The sequence below is a fragment of the Pan troglodytes genome, chromosome 4 (assembly GCF_028858775.2).
Source record: "Pan troglodytes isolate AG18354 chromosome 4, NHGRI_mPanTro3-v2.0_pri, whole genome shotgun sequence".
Taxonomy (NCBI): Eukaryota; Metazoa; Chordata; class Mammalia; order Primates; family Hominidae; genus Pan; species Pan troglodytes.
The window spans coordinates 107,178,196-107,199,104 of NC_072402.2; the positions used below are offsets into that span (position 1 = coordinate 107,178,196).

The 20,909-nt window shown below is 36.5% G+C and overlaps 1 long non-coding RNA gene across 2 annotated transcripts; it reads left to right on the top strand.

The window, feature by feature from the left end:
• The first annotated feature begins 1,705 nt into the window (after positions 1 to 1,705).
• Positions 1,706 to 7,873, top strand: LOC107974717 (uncharacterized). 2 transcript variants are annotated; one of them, XR_010157309.1, is made up of 3 exons: positions 1,706 to 1,763; positions 3,666 to 3,795; positions 6,844 to 7,873. It is a non-coding gene; the product is annotated as an uncharacterized LOC107974717 (long non-coding RNA). The 2 variants fall into 2 exon arrangements; XR_001717659.3 differs by having other exon boundaries at positions 1,718 to 2,276.
• The last annotated feature ends 13,036 nt before the right edge of the window (positions 7,874 to 20,909 follow it).

The window sequence follows — 20,909 nt, forward strand, 5'->3', positions numbered from 1 at the left end:
CTAATTAAACTAAAGAGCTTCTTCACAGCAAAAGAAACTACCATTAGAGTGAACAGGCAACCTACAGAATGGGAGAAAATTTTTGCAATCTACTCATCTGACAAAAGCTAATATCCAGAATCTACAATGAACTCAAACAAATTTACAAGAAAAAAACAAACAACCCCATCAAAAAGTGGGCGAAGGATATGAACAGACACTTCTCAAAAGAAGACATTTATGCAGCCAAAAGACACATGAAAAAATGCTCATCATCACTGGCCATCAGAGAAATGCAAATCAAAACCACAATGAGATACCATCTCACACCAGTTAGAATGGTGATCATTAAAAAGTCAGGAAACAACAGGTGCAGGAGAGGATGTGGAGAAATAGGAACACTTTTACACTGTTGGTGGGACTGTAAACTAGTTCAACCATTGTGGAAGTCAGTGTGGCGATTCCTCAGGGATCTAGAACTAGAAATACCATTTGACCCAGCCATCCCATTACTGGGTATATACCCAAAGGATTATTAATCATGCTGCTATAAAAACACATGCACATGTATGTTTATTGCAGCACAATTCACAATAGCAAAGACTTGGAACCAATGCAAATGTCCAAGAATGATAGACTGGATTAAGAAAATGTGGCACATATACACCATGGAATACTATGCAGCCATAAAACATGATGAGTTCATGTCCTTTGTAGGCACATGGATGAAGCTGGAAACCATCATTCTCAGCAACCTATCTCAAGGACAAAAAACCAAACACCACATGTTCTCACTCATAGGTGGGAATTGAACAATGGGAACACATGGACACAGGTAGAGGAACATCGCACACTGGGGTCTGTTGTTGGGTGAGGGGAGGGGGGAGGGATAGCATTAGGAGATATACCTAATGTTAAATGACGAGTTACTGGGTGCAGCACACGAACATGGCACATGTATACATATGTAACTAACCTGCACATTGTGCACATGTACCCTAAAACTTAAAGTATTAAAAAAAAAAGAACAGCTGCTATGTGCCCTCTGTTCACAGCAGAAACACCCTGTTAAAAAAAAAAAAAAAAAAAAAAAAAGCCAGAATCAGGAATTTTTATGAACTCTCCGAAGTTCAGTAAAATAATAGTACTGTACCTATTCTTTCGAAGAAGCATAAAAAATGTGATTTTCTTATATATGAACTTTTATGCAACTCCTAAAAGGATTTTCTAAGAACTTGAACTGTTTTAAACCTTTTTAAATGTAAGACTTTCTTTAATATCCAATCGTTAAGTTTCATACTTTTACCTAAGAGGGATCCTAAATGGATGTGTATTACATTTCAATTTAGTAATTCCAAAGATTGAGAAGGAGACATACTCCATCTTTAGAGTAGCCTTCAAAGGCTATTAGACATATAAGAGCCCTTAAACAAAACCTGCTAAAAGTCCAACATTTGATTCATTCTCTATTTTAGGCATAAATACGATAATAATTACAATATAACCTATATTTTATACAATTAAAGAGAAAATAAACTCATTTTCACAATTTTGATTTTCTTTTAAGATGAAGTGTCAATCATATAATTTTTTCCATACTTATATTGAAAATTTGTTTCTGAATTGCATTAGGACAGGCTAGGCTATCCTGCTGTGATAGATATCCTGAAATCTCTATGACTTAACACAACAAAAGAACCTTTCCTTTTCATAAAAGTTCCAATGCAAGAAGGATTCTGTCTAGCATGTGGTGACTCCAGGATCCAGGTGGCTTCCATCTTGAGGTGCTGTACTCTCAACACGTGGCCTCAATTACTGTGGCAGAGGCACCTTTCCTTCTACTTACAGGCCATTGACCAGAATTAGTTGCATATTCTCTGGCCTAAGTATAAGGAAAGTTATGAAATACTCTTTTCTCTTGTGTTCAGGAAAAGAAAATGAAACAGGATTAGGTGAACACAAAGCATTGCCTTTGCCACAGTTTTAAGTGTAGATTCTTTGAAAGTACTTTTTCTAGTACCAGTTAACCTTGGAAAAGGAGAACCAAATTAGAGTTGTTACTCATCTCTGATTCCTCCTGAACGTGATGGAAACTTTGAACAAAGCATGTACTCACATGCAATTGACCATCCAATCACGGAATTTGGAATGACCCTGGTTTATTATTACCTTCAAGGTTTAATGTCATTTTTAAAATTTTGATTGGATATTGAAAATGGAGATGGATTAGAAATATAAGAATCTTATCAGTTCATAGTATTGCCAAGCAGAGTAAAATTATCCCATCATGGCTTCAGGTTAGCTTTTTGAAAATATTACTATCAAAAATGGTTTGTATGTCTCTGATAATAAATATGGTCTTATAACTTCTACTTTATTAGCATTTGATGGAGTTGAGAACTTACATTAATAAAAATGTAATTATATCTAATAAAGTATAAATGTCACAAAGATAAATGAGGTATTTTCATAACTTAAAATTTTCTCTTCTTCAAGCATTTTTAACTTAAAATAAAAACCAAAACTTTCTCCAAATTTTATAGTTTCAGGTTATTTTGAACTCATCCAGAATTATTTCTTTAAAACAAAATCTTCCTTCTGAACTTTGAAGTGTAGTCAGAGAAGGCTGAAATATTTGCTGTTGGTTTGCTTTATTAATGCGAACACATCTTGAGTACAAAAGAGAATCAATGGCTATATATCTAACATACCAAGATTTTTCCTTGGCACACAGGGCATTTGGAAGGGGCCATAAGGCTGTCATTTGAGGTCTGTGGGTTGACCTACTGGGTACAACAGAAGGGTTATATATGGTAGCTGGCCTGGCAGGTCTGAGCATTGGTACAATATTTGTGAATTCTAGCTTTGCTCCTTGACCCTTTTAGTCTCAAATAAGTAACTGGTGAAATTCTGAAAAGTAACTCTACTGTTAGAAGTGATGCAAAGTTATATGTTAGCCAAACAAGCAAATGAAGCTTTTAAAAAATAATTCCACAGAGGAGGTTAATTTTATTTTGTTATTAACAACATTGACAGCAAAAGCTGAGAATGAATAAGAAAAATGGGGAAAAGCACATTTTGAGATCTTGGCTTCAAGCTGAAAACATAAAGGTTTTTGTTTAATTTCAGCTTCATCCTTTAGTTGCAAAGCCATAACTGTAAACCAGAAAGCTAAGGGACAATTTTTAATGAAAGAGGAAAAGAACTCCAAGACAATAGCTTTCTTCTGTAAGCTACTCTTCCTTATCTCAAAACATAGGGCAGAAGATACAGCTTTCTGCAATATCCTGAGACACAAACCTCAGGAATTGCTAAGGCCAATGGTCAGAGGAGCCAAGAGAGAACCAGTCATGGCACATTGTGTGGCCAATACCAGTCATGGGACCAAATTGGGTCAATGTCTTAGCCATTGGAGTGAAGATGGGCTATGTGATAAGAGAGATCTGGAATACATCTGAAAGTGTCCTTAGTTGTAAGGCTTAAAGAATCAGTTATGGACCTTCCAGCTGGTGGCCCAAGATTATAGTCCCTTTGATGATAAGATACCTATAAAAGGAATACTAGCTGTTTATTAAAAAGTGTGTCTGTATGTGTGTCTTGGGAAACTTGGGTACATACATGCCAAACCTAAATATTTAATAAAAATAAATATCATTTACCAATATTTTTGCCTTATTTCTTCTTAGATATTGTTTTAAAAAGTTCTAAGCCAAAAGCCACCTCAATTATTACAAAGAAAGAAATACCTTAGAAAAAGTAACCAGAATATTGTCTTGAAAACCAGAAATATTGAGCAAGAAAAGACTACGTGAGAAGGTAAGTCCAACACACAGTACCGTGGCATGTAGATGTCCAGAACAGAAGACACTAGGAGACTCCAGATATGGCAGTGACAAATGACCGTCCTGCACCAGAAGTTATCAACCTTCTAATTCAATCATTAGGTACTGAGCAAATGTGGAGACAGGCTGAAAATCATTTATTTAATTGACAAGGACCAGTGTGGGATTTAGGAAAGGGGGAAAGTGAGTAACAGAAGAAAACACAATGATGGATAATTGAGGTCCTGAACTCATGGCTAGAGAGTTATAACTCCCAGGTAAGGTAAGATTCGTAGTTAATAAGGTGATACCAACAGCAGACATTTGGGATATATATTTCTCGGTATAATTAAGTTGGTGGTTAATAAATGCTTTTATTATTTATGTTTTCCAAAGTTATGAATTAAATAACTCTTTGAGATACTGTAAAACCTAAATCACCTACATGACCCAGATGTGACCATTTGATAATCAAGGGTCCTAGTAATATTCTGTGGTCAGGCATTCTTCCATAATTAACACACTTAGAGACATAGGTCCCTCAGTGGCTTCTGAGCCGAGGTTAGGCCTGGCTTTGACATCGGCCTAGTGTTGTACCTGCTGTCCTTTCACATATTCAAGGATATTTATTGAATGCCTGCATTGTGTAGGCTTTGTATGAGTAAGAACTAATCCTTGCTTTTCAGGTGAAAGGAGGGGTTGGAAAGGCTTTCTCTGGTGGTAGTTACTGTACTTACCACATTATTGGTCAGCCAAAGTCATTCCTCACAGGTTCAACACTGTGTGATGTCAAAGCCAGGACTAACCTCTGCTCAGAAGCCACTCAGGGACCTATCTCTTTAAGTGTGTTAATTATGAAAGAATCCGAGGCTACAGAACACGATCAGGACCCTAGATTATAGGTTATATATTAAAAGGAAACGAAAAGACCAATGTAAAGCAAATATGGGAAGTAATTTGCAGGAATGAGCTAAGTTAAAAGACTCAGTTGTTGAGAAAACCAGCTATGTTTTGGCAAGTCAAGCAGGCAAAGATAGTGGAGTGAACTGAGTGTGTACTTACGGAGCCCCCTCGAGGAAGCTTACCCACCATATAGCTCCTTTAATAAGCTTTTCCACCTCAGCAGAATGGACCACTCCCAACTTTACCCACTGATGTACCACGAACAGTTTTCAGCACTTATACCTTCAATTCTGTTGCTTTATTTTTGTTTGTTTTTTCACTAAAAACTGTCATATTCATCTTTGTATCACCAGCACCTAGCGTATTTGTTACTAACAGGGATTTAGGTGACAAATTACATTATCTGCCCTAGCGATTGGTATTGCACTGGTGGTAATCTAGACTTTGAGAGTGTCAGGTGAGAAGGTAGCTGGAATAATTATGTTGGCTCCATACAGATGAACGATTCTTAGAATATATATCTTGTCTGCTCCATAGTGGTTTGCACAATGCTTAGCAAGGATCTAGTTTTTGCTCAATACATACACAATTACTTGATATTTAGACAAGCTGAGCCAAGCGGTAGTGCTTGCTTTATTTAACAGCTGATGGCTGATGGCTGCTCTTTAAAGTGGATGTAAAGGATGTGAAAAGAGAGTAGACAAGAAATATACCATTGGGGCCGGGCACGGTGGCTCATGCCTGTAATCCTAGTACTTTGGGAGGCTGAGCGGGTGGATCACCTGAGGTCAGGAGTTCAAGACCAGCCTGACCAACATGGTGAAACCCCATCTCTACTAAATACAAAAAAATAGCCAAGAGTGGTGGTGCATGGCTATAATCCAAGCTACTTGGGAGGCTGAGGCAAGAAGAATTGCTTGAACCTGGGAGGCGGAGTTTGCAGTGAGAGGAGACTGTGCCATTTCACTCCAGCCTAGGCAACCAGTGCGAAAACTTTCTCTCAAAACAAAACAACAAAAAAAGGAAATATACCATTGGTTCTTAGGTATATGAAACAGGTACCCAAACTTATTCATAATAAAAGAATGTAAATTAAAACCACACTGATGTGGTTTTTACCTATTAATTGGCAAAGATCAGGAAACTTAGTAATGGTAGTTTCAAGAAAATGAAAGTGTAAAACTAGTACAAACTAGAAAAGCTTCTAGACAGCAATTTGGTAATATCTATCAAAATTAAAAATATAGATACCCTTTGTTTCAAGAATCAATTTCTTAGGATCCTAGGATCAATATCCTCATATGCGTAAAATGATGAGTCAGCAAAGTTAGTCCCTGCAGCATTGTTTGTGCAAGCAAAAGATTGGAAACAAACCAAATGTGTAGTCAGGAGGTACCTGTTTGAATAATGGCACTATGTACAGTGGAATATTATGCAACTATAAACAGAATGGGAATGCTTTCCTTTTGTGCGTGCTGGTAGAAGAATCCCTAATATATGCTAAGGAAAGACAAGAAAGGTACAGAACAGTGTTATAATTATGCTATCCTCTTGTAAAAGAAGAGAAAAAGTGTGTGTGTGTGTATGTGTGTGCACGTGCACTTTTACATGCATAAGATATCTTTGGAAGAAAACAGAAAAAACTAGTAACATTATTTACCCTTGAGAAAAAAACCAGGTGACCAAGAGGTAGGAATGGGAAGGAGAGTTTTCCCTCTGTGTCCCTTCATGTTTTTGAAATGCAGAACCTTCTAACTACATGGCCTATAAAAAAAAAATAAGTAAAATAAACACAGTTAAGTGACACTGTGGTTCTTGGCAGGGAGCCAACGTTGTCATGGTCACTGGCTGCAGCTGTTACACTGGCGTGGTCACCTACAGTGACATCTGCTGGTGCTTCCCAACAGCACTGTTAGGTCAGTATTTTTCAAACTTGATTTCAAAGTGGGCCATGGAACCAATGTAGTGGGTCCAACCAGCATTAAAAAATAAATAAAAAAAGAAAGAAAGAATAGAAAATATCAGAGTACGTAACAAGTAGTAAAGGTAAATAAGGATAAATACTGTTGTATGAACTCCTGATTTTTAAAATATTCTTATGTGTTCTGATATGTCTTTCTTACTGTGTCAAAAATGTTAGGAAGTCACCATCTTCGGTGGGGACCTTTCTCAGACAATCTATTCTTCCACAATTCTCCTTGAGCAACCAAGATATTAACGGGGAAGACTTGAAGTTTCTATGCTGCTTGATCCAGAATTTTCTCACCATGGATGTGGGGTTCTCACCTTTGAAGGTTGGTCTCTGCTTATGTCTCCATTACCATTACATTGTCTGTGTTCATGCCAGCTCCAGGCTGTGTGTCTCCACACTCGAAGGCACATTCATTCTCCTTAGGAGTATATCCCATTCCATGGAACACTGTGGAGTTAACAGGGCTGACTGGAGTTTGGATGTGGTGGCTAAGACCAGAGACCTGGAATCCTTCATGCATCCTGAGCTTCAGAGACCCCTGTAACCATGTTCCTTTTCAGATTGACACCAATTCCTTGACTCATGTGGCTGCACCATCAGCAATGCCTTTCTCTCCATCCCTGCTTCCTTCTATCTAGCTTTTTTCAAGATCTTGCCCAGGGTTACATCTTCCATGGAACTTTCCCTGATTCCCTCAGCCAAAGTGACCTGTCATATAATCATCATGCTCTCTTGATTGCAATTGAATGAAACACAACTCAAACTGGGTTTAAACAAAGAGAATTGGAGCTCAGCTAATTTAGAAGTTCACAAATAAGTTGGATCCACAGACTGAAAGATATCAGGAAGCATTACTTTGTTTTTCTCAGTGATCCTACCAAAAGATCCAAGATCTCACTAGCCTAACCTGGGTCATTTGCCCAACACTGAATCAATCATTATAGCCCCTGAGGTTAGAATCCACTGATTGGCCAGTCTCAGATTACATGCTCTCCCCAAGAGAGCATCTAGTCATAGAGAGAAGCTACGTGGAGTGTGAAAAAGGGGTGGTTCCTTGAATGTATTCATCTAAAGTGCTGTCAACTGAAGAGGGAGAATGAATACTGGGCAAGCAAAAACAACATGTGTTCCTGTCAACTTGTAATCTGTACAGTGAAAACACCAACTTCTAAATATATTTTCTTGTGTTAATACTTTACCTATGTGCTATGGTTTGTATGTTTGCACCCAACAAATCTCATGTTGAAATCTAATCCACAATGTGGTGGTGTTGGGATGCAAAGCCTAGTGGGAGATGTTTGGGTCATGGAGGCAGATCCTGCATGAGCAGGTTAGTGCCCTTCCTTGGGGGTGAGTGAGTTCTCACTCTATTAGTTCCCTGGAGAGCTGATTGGTAAAAGAGTCTAGCACCTCCCTGCTCTCATACTTCCTCTTCAGCCATGTGATCTCTGCACAGTTGGCTCCCCTTTCCCTTTTGCCATGAGTGGAAGCAGCCTGAAGCCCTCATCAGAAGCAGATGCCAGTGCCATGCTTCTTGTACAGTCTGCAGAACTGTGAGCCAAATAAACCTCTTTCCTTTATAAATTACCCACCCTTGGGCATTCTTTTATAGTAACAAAAAATGGACTTAGGTGCTATGTGAGCATGAATCATTTACAATAAAATTGTCAGGCAAGTAAGATTAACATTTCAATTCTCAAGTTATATTATTCAATTGTTCTACATTTTCCAGGCTTTGTCATGATTTGTTTTCTCTCAATTCTACTTAGATTTCCACTGACCAATTCTCATGGAGAATTGAGTAATTAATCAGTTTATAAAATCTATAACAACTATAAAAATATTGAATTCATTGTGTTTTTGCCCATTGATTTTTGTCAAATATTTTAATCACAATAAACAATTTAAATTTATGAAAGGAAGACCAAAGTACATTTGGAGGAGGAAATCTCTCATTTCTGTTTTTGAGCATTCTTTCTCAGGAAACAGAACATATTTTTAAAGAGAAACATCTTAACACATCTGGTGTGATCTTCTAGTTATCTAGTTTAAGCCAAAAAAAGGTGGCATCATCTGTTTTTCTTTCATACGTTTTGAAACATGAGTTTCTGAAAGCTATTTCCTAACATATGTCAATTTAACATCTGCTGGTTTCTAACTGATAATGAGGAACAGTGCGCTGGCAGCCCCTCCAATAGTGCCAAGGTATTTCCCATTAGAATTGCTTTCACTTTGGAATTGTCAGTAATATTTTTACTCTAGGATAGCCTATTTTCCTAACTTGAAGGAGATACATGAATGGAAGCACAGAGAAGGAAGAATAAACAGATTGATATATTTACAGTTATGTGGCAGCACAGCAGAGAAAGATTTCAAAAAGAAATATTAGATAAGAAAGTCAATGTCATAGGTCACAGATTAAACTCCTTCTCCTGGCAAAGCATGCTTCCCTATACTACATCTTAATTCACCCTTGTTATTCAATACCAAGAGTATTTGAAAACAGAATTAAAATGTATTAACCGTATCTAAAAGTACCCAACCATGTCCAAAGCTTCTCTAACATTTCTTCTCCTTTTTAATCCTTTGGTGCAATTTAAAGTGCATCAGTGAACTTCAATTTCTGCCTGGGAATTCATAACCGAAAGATATTTTGACATTTATTTTTGAAAGAGGGAGCCTAAGTGTTTGTCCTGGGAGAGATCAGTATTTTTGCTTGCCCTGAAGTAATCTAGTGCTTAATAAACATTTAGTAATTTTCAGACCTAGTAATTTGGAGCCTGAAAATTATTGGTGTCATTTGTGTCTTTTAATACATTCTCCCTATCTCAATAACATTATTGCATTTTATTTCACTGGGCTTTAAAGTAGAGAGATCATTGTGGGCTTGTCAAGATCAAAGCTAGCTTCATATTGTTATTGCTATATTCTCAATGTCAAGCCAAGTGCTTCATATGCAATCAGTATAGAATGAATGAATAAATTTTGTCCCAAGATTCTGAGATACAAAATTTACTTTTAGAGTCCTAAAAGTGGGATATCTTGAATAGTCTTACATAAATTTTAAAAACCATCAAATTGACTTTGGTAAAGAAAGAAGAAATAAGTTCTAGGACTTACTTGGACTTCCATAAGGACACTTTGATGGCAGGTCTCTCTAAATAAATTTGGGAGCTGACATACTACAAACCAAACACCATTTATGGTGATGGCTACTCAATAACTTTTCAGTGAAGATAGTGGTTCTGAATATACTTCTAAGGCTTGTGGAAAGAGAAGGAACTTTGGGCCGGACATAATGGCTCACGCCTGTAATTTCAGCACTTTGGGAGGCTGAGGCGGGTGGATCACGAGGTCAGGAGATGGAGCCCATCCTGGCTAGCACAGTGAAACCCCATCTCTACTAAAAATACAAAAAGTTAGCTGGGCATGGTGGCGGGCACGTGTAGTCCCAGCTACTGGAGAGACTGAGGCAGGAGAATGGCATGAACCCGGGAGGTGGAGCTTGCAGTGAGCTGCAATAGTGCCACTGCACTCCAACCTGGGTGACAGAGTGAGACTCCATCTAAAAAAAAACAAAAAAAAAAAAGAAGGAGCTTTGGAGACTGATAGTCTGGAGTTGAAATCCTGGCTCTACTCCTTATAAAATTATTTAACCTCTACTTTTTTACCTGCAAGATAGGCATAATGATACTACGATGCAGGGTTGTTGTAATAAATTCAGTACAATAATAATGTACACAAAAGCTTAGCAAAGTATCTGGTACTTGAGGTCACTTACTAAGTAGCAGTTATGATGATCCTTATGATAACCATTCCTGATATTAGCTGCTCTGATAATATTCAGAGAACAGACTCAACTGCACATAACCCAAACCCTTTAAAGCCTTATAAGTTAAAGCTAAACTCACCCTATGTTGTGTTAGTCAATATAGCAGAATGGTAACTAAAGACCCTACAGGTAAATGTGTATATTTGCATACATTCATAATTTTTTTCTTTCTTTTCTTCTTTTTTTTTCTTTTATTTTCTTTCCTGTTCTCTCCCTCCCTCCCTCCCTCCTTCTTTTCTTTTCTTCTTTCTTTTTGTTTCATTTTTGACAATATCTCACTCTGTCACCCAGGCTGGAGGGCAGTGGCACAATCTTGGCTCACTGCAGCCCTGACCTCCCAGGTTCAAGCAATCCTCCCACCTCAGCTTCTGGAGTAGCTGGGACTACAGGTGCACACTGGCAAGCTCGGCTAATTTTTTGTAATTTTTGTTGAGATGGGGTTTTGCCATGTTGCCCATGGCTGGTCTCAAACTCCTGGGCTCAAGCGATCCACCTGCCTCGGCCTCCCAGAGTGCTGGTATTACAGGCCTAAGGCACCATGCCTGGCCCTGCATGTCACTTTTTAAAGGAACTGTAAATCACATAGACTGAGCAGAAGAGTCTCAAGTTAATCCTTGGTGTGATACAGCAGTAGATTTCTAAAGGAGTCCTCCCCTCTCTCTCCTTGCTTCCCTCACATTCTATTGTGAAGTGTGCCAGGCACTGTATATACAAGGAATATTTACAGCTGATGAGATAGCAGATGAAGAGGATTCCAATATATTTTCTTTATTGACCTATTGTGCAAAAGGTGAAAGCCATTCCATGAAAAGTTAAGTACTGTAAAAATACATTAACTTTTGGTTCACGGGAGAGATGCTATGAGTTATGTCCCCAAAGCTTTTTGACACATGAAAAAAATTAAATAACTCAAATTTCAACTTTAGAGACTGTTTACTGGAGCCCTTTGAAAAAATAGTTGCCATCATGCTCCTTAACAAAGTGGATGGAGTGCAAAATGCAAACCTTCCATACTGAATAGGTTGATACAAGTCATTTATTGGAAACTATTTGGCAGTATGAGCTATGAGCAAGCATGAAAGTTGTAGTTCTACCTAACTATTTTCATGTTATTATGCAATAGCTTTTCTCTAAACATTTATTAAAGTAACAAATTACTTGGGTGTTTTGCCTATCTTTGGATAAAAAAGGGCTACTATTTTCATATGGCTACATTTACATGATAGGCACACATAGGCATAATCCTGGCCAACACCATCTAATAGATACATCACTTGATTACAGCAATATATATGTATTTCCCTGAAATACAAGAATTGTCTCTTGAGATCATTTTTGGGATCATACATTCTCATAAGAATAACATCTGCAGGGCATTGATTGAATGTACAAAATCTGGAAGCCTCCTTAAACCCGTTAGAAACAAAGGGAAAATCAAGGTAGTATTGAATGTTGCTATTTCGTGCACATTAAGCTGATTTACTTCCCGGGAAGAATTGGAGACCAATGTTGATCTTGCACATTATTTGCACAATTCATATCCTATTGAAGATAATTATAATATACTATGCAGTCGAATTATTTAATAATGGATTTAATATTCTCTTACTTTAAAAGCTTTAACTCTCTGCCATGTATATTCTCAAATAAACTTGCAGCTCACTCTTGATTTAATTGAATTTCAGGTTTTTATAGAGGTAGATATGACACCATGGCTAATAAAGTAAACAAGACTAAACCCAAACTATAATTTTCGCTGGTCTCCAGCAAAACTCTTTATACACCTAGGTTTTCCCACACTATTTCAATCAAATGTTCTATCTTCTCCCGCTTTACTGTCTTTTTTAAAAAAAGCATTATCTTCTTGTTACTTCAGATTTGAATATTAAATTTATTTTTTTCTTTGCCCTTCTTACCTTTTCAGTTATCTATTGCTAAGAAACAAACCACTCCAAAACCTGTTAGCTTAAAAGAACTATCATTTATTAATTTTTTATTAATTGCTTACAAATCTGCAATTTGGGTTGGGTCAATAGGGATAGCCTTTCCCTTCTCCACATGGTGTGTGGAGAAGCTGGTGTGGCTCAAGATGGGTCAATCACATGTAGCAAGATAGTGCTGGCTGTAGGCTGGGAGCTTAGCTGGCTTGTCATTTGGGGACCTCTGTTCCTCTCCATGTGGACCCCTCCACAGAGTTTTTTGGGCTTCTTCAAAGAATGGAGGCTGAGTAACAAGGAAAGGTGTTTCAAGACGCCCAGCAGGAAGCTGCAAAACTTCCGACTCAGCTTCAAGTCTCAGAATGCCAACTTTGCCATATTGATCAAGCAAGTCACTTAGCTGAGATTCAAGACAGGAAGAAGGAGTCTCTTAAAGGAAAGAGTAACAAAGAATTTGAAGACATTTCTAATTTACCATGTTCTGCCTTTATCCAAGTCCTGCTAAGTCCACCATCACAACATCTCTCAAATCCATTCCTCATGCTTTCATCCACCCAAATTTTCTTGTACAGACGGAAGAAAACTTCATTAGCAGTGCCAGTGAATCAGGGAAGGAGATGTTTAAGACCCTTCTAGGAATGTACTGGACTGACTCAAAACGACACAAAGGTAGCTTTGAATCAGCTGAGACCCTGGGAGAGGTTGAAAGGAAAAGATGCTTTCATGGGAGGTTCCGCCATTGCCGTTGTCATCTTTTTTGTTATAATCATCCATACAATCATTCACTAAATTCTGATTCTGTGTTTTACTCTGCGGAGTTATTTTCTTTTTCTTTTTCTTTTTTTGTTTTGAGACAGTCTCTTTCTGTTGCCCTGGCTGGAGTGCAGTGGCAAAATCTCGTCTCACTGCAACCTCCGCCTCCCGGGTTCAAGCGATTCTCATGCCTCAGCCTCCCAGGTAGCTAAGATTACAGGTTTGCTCTACCATGCCCAGCTAATTTTTGTATTTTTAGTAGAGACGGGGTTTCGCCATGTTGGCCAGGTTGGTCTCAAACTCCTGGCCTCAAGTGATCCATCCCCCTCGGCCTCCCAAAGTGCTGGGATTATAGGCATGAGCCACCGCACCCAGCCTGTGGAGCTATTTTAAATGACTGTATGTGGACATTTATAAAGGAAAAAAAAAAAAAAGAAAAGAAGAAGAAACAACTGGGAATACCTTGGGATTCTTTTTAAAAAGCTCTGGGCCAAAAAAACACCAATTACCCTACCCCTTGAAATTCTAAAAGAAAAGAGAAAATTAAGCTGATTGAATTTATTAAATTTATTATGGTCAACGTATTATAGCAGAATTTTATTTCTTTTATGTGCTATAAGTATATTTGTCCATTGTATAATCAATGTAGATGTAAGCCTCTTGACAACTGTATAAGATGTGGATTATGAATTTTACGTTTAAAATTATTATGGCTGTATCTCATTGTTGAATCTTTGTTTTTATGGCAAGTTTGCTGGAAATAGCTACAGTTTATTTGTTTTTATAACAATTACTTAGCTCTATGACCCTCAGCTGTAACACTGGTCCTGGCAGGTGGCAGTGGGGAGTGGTCTGTGTTACCACTGATCCCTGTATGTTATAATTTCCAGGAATGCATTGTGGACACAAACAAGAACTGTCTGTACTCTTGCAGGAAGTGGAAATGGTACAAACCAGCATTTGAGTGAATGAACACTGAAATGCATGCTGCAACCAACCACTGGATCAGGGTATAAGACAAATAATGGTTCCAGTGGAACTTGCGGGAAAAGCACTTTTACATGGAATTTAATATATTGTTCCCTGACTTATCTTTGTTTATGATTCTATAGTTGGATAATTGTTTTCCTCAATCCTCTGACAAAAAGAGTTGGAGGCGTCAGGAAGAGCAAGAACAATTTGGCTCTCAGTGAATTTTTAATAAACGATGTGTTGCATCAAGAACAATTAAATGCTTTTAAATGTAAGAGAATTTTACTTAGACAAATGGTTTTTGAGAAGTACTTTCAAGACAGAATTGAGTAGATAATTTCTTAGACTAATTACCTTATATCTAGCCATTCCAGTAAAACATGACTGGAGCACATATTATTTTACTTAATTTTTTTTCCATTTGGTTCAATTTTCAAATCTGAAAACTTTTAAACATTGACTTCTATTTAAAATGTTCTGTTCACAATGCAGTGCTAAGTGAAAACATTAAACTGTGTTTTCCAAATTTTCTACGATAATCAGAAAAAGATTGTATATAAATAATTCCACAGGTAACTCTTTAGAGTATGTCTAAATGGCAAATTTGACTCGTCATTAATGGTAACTTAACATATCATGTACACCAGAAACCAGGAAAGGATCTATCTCATGTTCTCCTAAACTTCAGCCACAGTCGAACAACTGAAATCAATATACTTCTCAAGCAAGTGAATAATTCCTCAAAGCAATTTTTAAAAGGAAAAGAAAATTTTCTTTCATACAAGCATCTTTTCCCTCAGTGATTCTTATATTTGCCTCTTTTTCTCACAAATTTCTAAGATAGGAGATAGAGTTAGCCTTTATGTTTTAAAATTTTCCCTTGATTTACTAAAACACATATAAATTTCATAGTTTTTGAGGAACAATGACACAGAGGATAGTTGACTTAGGGTGAGGTTAGTATGAAGGAATAAAAATGTCAGGTTTTTTTTCCTTGTAAATAAAAGTGAATTCCTAAAACTTTCTCCCATGACTTCAGGTAACTGGAGTAACATTTTTGGGAAGCTAAAGGCAAAATATCTCTATTTTATTATTTGGTGAAGACTGATAGCCCTTTGAGAAAAGTAGTTCTTATTGCTTGATTCAAGTTCCCAGAGAGCTATGGCTAAGATTTGTTTCTATTATACTTAGTATATAATGTAGTATAATTATTTGCATATTGGAGCCCTAAATTTGTTATATAAAAATAGCAGGTAGTGTGTATGAAAGAGAAAGAACTATGATACAAAAAAATCTGGTCAGCGGAGCTGCAGCTTTGCTGTGCAAAGGGTAGAATTATAATTTATTTTTTGTGACTGGCCCAGGGTAGCTGCAAAATAAGTGGCTCTGATAACCAAACAGATAATAGTAACTATACTTTTAAAAAACTTGCAATGATTTAATTGGACATTGGACACACGATTTTAATAGTCTGCATGCCTCCAGAGCTATCACTGTTTCTCAAATGGAAAAGCCAAAATGAAAATTCTAGTCCCTGTGAGAAGGTGTTAGAAGAAATCATTTTTAAAAACCCAGAAGGACTCACTTTATTATTTTTGATAAGAATTTCTCCCTAAATATAAAAATAAGATAGCATTGTAAAAGTGACTGTAAAAGAAAAAAACCCAGTGTAAAGCTATTAGGGACAGCTGGCTGAACTGCTATGTCAGAATACATTTTTATTTCTTTAAAAATAAAACTTGAATATTGGAGTAAAATCTTATTTAAGATTTTTAAATATATAAAAATGCATACTTGTTACTCAACTTTATCAGAGCTCAACATATTGCACATTTTGCCTATTTATTTAACAATTTATTTTGTAAAATAAATGAAACAAAGTTTTTTATGTTTTCTTTCCTATGCTCCCTGGAAATAACAACTACCATTAATTTGATACTTAAGTTTCCAATAATTTCTTTATAGTCCACTGTTTGTCTTTTTTTTCCTTATTTGTGGTATCTTTTGATACACAGGAGTTTTAACATGGAAAAATTTATCACTTTTTATTTTGTGCTTTTGGTGTCTTATTTAATAAATTCTTCCTTATCCTGAGACAAGACAATAAATTTCTACATTTTCTTCTTACAGTTTTAAAGCTATGGTTTAAAATATCCAAGTTCTTGGTTGTCTTGGAATTTATTTTTGATTTATGTATAGTAAATAATTTTATTTAGATTTAATTTTTTTCCCATATGAATAACCAATTATATTTTTTCTCTGATTTTTGGGATGCCACCATAGATTTTTTTCTTTGGATTTATATACCGTTTCATTGGTCAAGTAAGACAAGTTACTCCCATTTTGTTCTTCAAGTTGAACAGACTATGTAAAGTCTTGTGTTATTATGTATGAATTGAGTATCAATTTGTTAATTTATACAATTGTATTAGACACCATTTCAGTCAGTTTCTTTTTGATAATTTGGAGAGACTGTTTAATCTTTCCATCCATGAACATTGTATATCCCTTTATTTTTTTAGGACTTTCAAAATGCTGTTTAATAATGCTTGATAATTTTCTGTATAAAGGAGCATTGCAATATTTTGTTAGAATTATTCCACATTTTGGCTACATTTTGTAGCCATTATGAATGGGGTCATCTTGTATATTATTTTTCAATTGGTTATTGTGAGTATATATAGTAATATTATTAATTTTTATATACTCATCTTAAGAAGAAAGATTAAGGCCACTTGCAATTGCCTACTAGCACACATTTTTAATAAAAATTTGACATTCTTTTTAATTCAGCTAAAGTCGTGGTTGTCTAGAGATGACTTAATCATTAACTGCATAGAAGTGCTGAGTAAAAAGTTCAGATCTTTTACTTTACATTATATTGGACCTAGTTTGGCAAAGACTTAATGACACCATCTAGTGGCAGTTTGAAGTTCTAAGTAAATTGTAAAATGCATTTCCAGATTTTATTGGATAACTATTTGTGTTAAAAAAATTATGATAACAATCAATATCATTGTTGAAAATGCCAAGAAACAGCAAGAATTAATTTGTCATATCAAAATTAATTATGCTTGTAGTCTTTAATGTTGCTGATTTCAAGATTAGAATGAAGTTATGCTTATGGAGAAACTTATCTACAATCTTTTATTTTGAAGCCAAATCATGTATGTGAAGATTTAATTTTTAAGATTGTTATTCAGGGAGTTATCATAGTTCATGTTCACACCATGTTTTTGAAAAAATAAAATTACCAACAGCTGGCCGGAGTCAATCTACATAATCTTTACAATAAAATGATCCTAAGAGTCTATACCATGAGGACTACTTTATATTTAAGGATCCTTTAACATAAGGCCTATTTTTATATCTTACTAATTAGAGTTCTTTTTTGTGTGGGAAATAACAAAATCTTATGCATAATTCAACTCAGTTTCAAAACAAATAGGGACAATTTGCTAATCACTTGAAAAAACTATGAAGTTTAAAATACACTCAAGATGAATTAAAAATGTAAATCTATACAACCAGGCTTTAAAAGTTTAGACTGAAATATATATGAAAGCTTATTTAATTTTTTGGTGGGGAAGACTTTTCTGATGATAGGTGGAACCTCTAAGTGTAAAGGTTGATTAAAATTTCTATAGAACATTTAAATACTAAATTAAAGTGACAGTGTAATATCTCTGGTAAAAGTTTTTTAAATGACACTGCCCTATGTTAACATAAGTTAAGGGTGAATACATCAAAAACAGGCATTCTTATTTTGCTACTTGGGAATACATTTGGAATAAACTTTATCAAGGGACATTTGGCGATGCTATTGAAAGTCTTAAAATATGCATAGTCTTTGCCCCAGAAATCCACTACTCAGAATGATTATAGGGATACAACAAAGAAATAGTCACAAGATTGTTCTTCATAGCACTTCATAGAACTATTTGTAAAATATTACAAATTAGGAAAATGTAAATGTCCACCAAGAGGTGAATTGGGAAACTAAGAGTGTAGTTATTAACCATACATTGTTATTAACAGTTATTATGTTGTTATTAACCCTAATGTTACAGAAAAATTGTGGAAGACATTTAAAATACTTTTTACATATTTAATTATGTAATTACTCAATTAAGTGAAAAGATATTCTCAGAATAGTGTTAGATGAAAAGCAGAGTTTCAAATCAGTATATTTTCATTTTTTACAATATTTGTTTCCTTCCTTATGCAAAATACAGAATGACGACACTCAACAGGGGTTATATCCTGAACATGATATAGGCTGAATGTTGTTTCCTCCCCAGATTCATATGTTGAAGCCCGAACCACCAATATAACAGGGCCTTTGGGAAGTAATTAAGGTTAAAACAGGTCATATGGGTGGGGCCTTCAGGACGGAAATAATGCTTCTAAGAATGCTTCAGAGAGCTTCTGGGTACACAGTCACCCCACCCTCTCCCTACTCTCCCCCGTGTAAGAACACAGCAAGAAGGTGGCCGCCCATAAGCCAGGAGGAAAGATCTCATCAAGCAAATTGACTGGTGCCTTGATCTGGGACTACTAGCCTCTAGAACTGAAGAAAGTAAATGTCTGCTGCTCAAGCCACTTGGTCTACGGTATTTTGCTATGGCCTCCTGAGCAGACTAATATACATGAGGTAATGAGTAATTTCTTTTTTTGCTTATCTAGGTTTCTAAATTTTTTGTCATAAACATACTGCATTTGTAATTTTAAAAGATATTTTAAAATCAAATAATATTAGAGAAACTCCAGTGTATACAGATGTTTCAGTGAAAAACTCATCATTAGTTAAATCAGTTATTTGAAGCTGGTTTGTGATTACCTTGGCATATTTTTATTAATTCTCTCCATACACTAATTATTTGGCTTATAATTAAATTTACAAAGCAGATTGACTCCTTCTTAGCTATGAATGTCAAAGATTGATAAGGTTTCTAAATACACTACTGAAGAATAGGTTTATTTTCCTCCCATCTAACTATTCTGCAGTTATTATTTGGAAACACTGACCATTTTAATCATTGTTTTTTAAATTAGAGTGAGTAATTAGCATTCTGCCTTAGGTTTGGATGCCTAATAATGGTGAAATTATATATTATTTTCTTGCATTCCAAGACCTTTTATAATTAATTATCTTATCCATGCATCCTATTTCCCTCTTATGCCATCAAATTTCTAAGAAACATGCCAGGTGTGGTGGCTCACACCTGTAATCCCAACACTTTGGGAGGCCGAGGTGGGCAGGTCACTTGAGGTCAGGAGTTCGAGACCAGCCTGGCCATCATGGTGAAACCCTGTCCCTATCAAAAATAAAAAAATTAGCCTGACATGGTGGGGTACGCCTGCAGTCCCAGCTAGTCAGGAGGCTGAGGCAGGAGAATTGCTTGAACCCAGGAGACAGAAGTTACAGTAAGCCAAGATCATGCCACTGCACTCCAGCCTGGGCTACAGAGCAAGACTCTATCTCAAAAAAAAAAAAAAATCTAAAAAAACAGTATATTCCTTTTTCTGTTGTTACAATTATATCTAACCTTATACCAGAGGAGAAGTAATGAACCTGCCACCCCATGACAGTATGTGATATTTAGTAATACACACACACACACTTTAATTTTTATCATCTTTATAGCCCCATGCTAATGCTGGGTATATTGGAGAGGGAAGAAAGGAAGGGAGTGGGACTACATGTTTCATGAATGGCAAGGTTTCTTTGTGGCAGCAAAGGGTTTGAGCAGTCCTGGAATCTGGGAAATGTGGATTCCATCACCAGCATGCCAAGAAGTACTTAATGGCAGAAATTTCTCCTCGGAGGCAGAAATTCACAGTCAGTGTATACAGAACACTCAAAATGACTGACCCTATAATGTTCATTCATCACTTGAGCTACTCAATGTCTTTGAACCTGCATCCTACACTGTGATAATTTCATACATAATGTGTCTCACCTTCCTAAAGTGGGAGCCAGAAAATTTCCATTCCCAAATCCCTTGTATTAGGGTACAGTCATGTGACCTCACTCACTCTAATCGGACTGTCCCTGAAAGACAGATTTGAATTAATTAAACAAGGAGCAATGAAAGTTTTATTAGGGTTGGTTTTTATTTTGTTTTGTTTTGAGGAGGAAGGGAGTGTTAGCACTGGGATGACATACTGGGAAGATGCTGGGTCTGACGTGCAGACCCTGACCCAGTGACGGATGAAAGACATGCACTGACACAGATATTTTGCCTGTCAGAGCAGCTAAGGGGCTTTGCTGCCTGAGTCCACAGCTTTGGCCCCGATAAGCTGGTGAAGTTCGCATTTATTTAGTACAGATTAAATGACAAATGTCTCCAGTAAACAACACTAGAGGGTAATTAACATTGCCAACCTCCTGAGTAAAGAGCAGTCATGTGCCTGCAGATGATCAAAGGTTGGTCTTAGGACCACATGAGTAAGCAAGCTATTTAGGTAAACTCCTCTACATTCCTATGTATCTACACCCTAAGCTTTTAAGAGAATTCAGCTGCCTTCAGCCAAATCTTTTACTGAACCTATGCAAACCTCCCGGCCTTCCAAGAAGGTTTGTGTCTATTTCCTATAACTTTATCTGTACAATTTCTCCCACCACCCTGACTAATCCCCTACAGGAAAATTTCTTGGGAGGAGGCAGAGGCAACTGGGAAAATTGGTCTTTTGGCAGGTCTGCTGTAGGGATTCAGTTCTGGGGCTTGGGGTGGCAG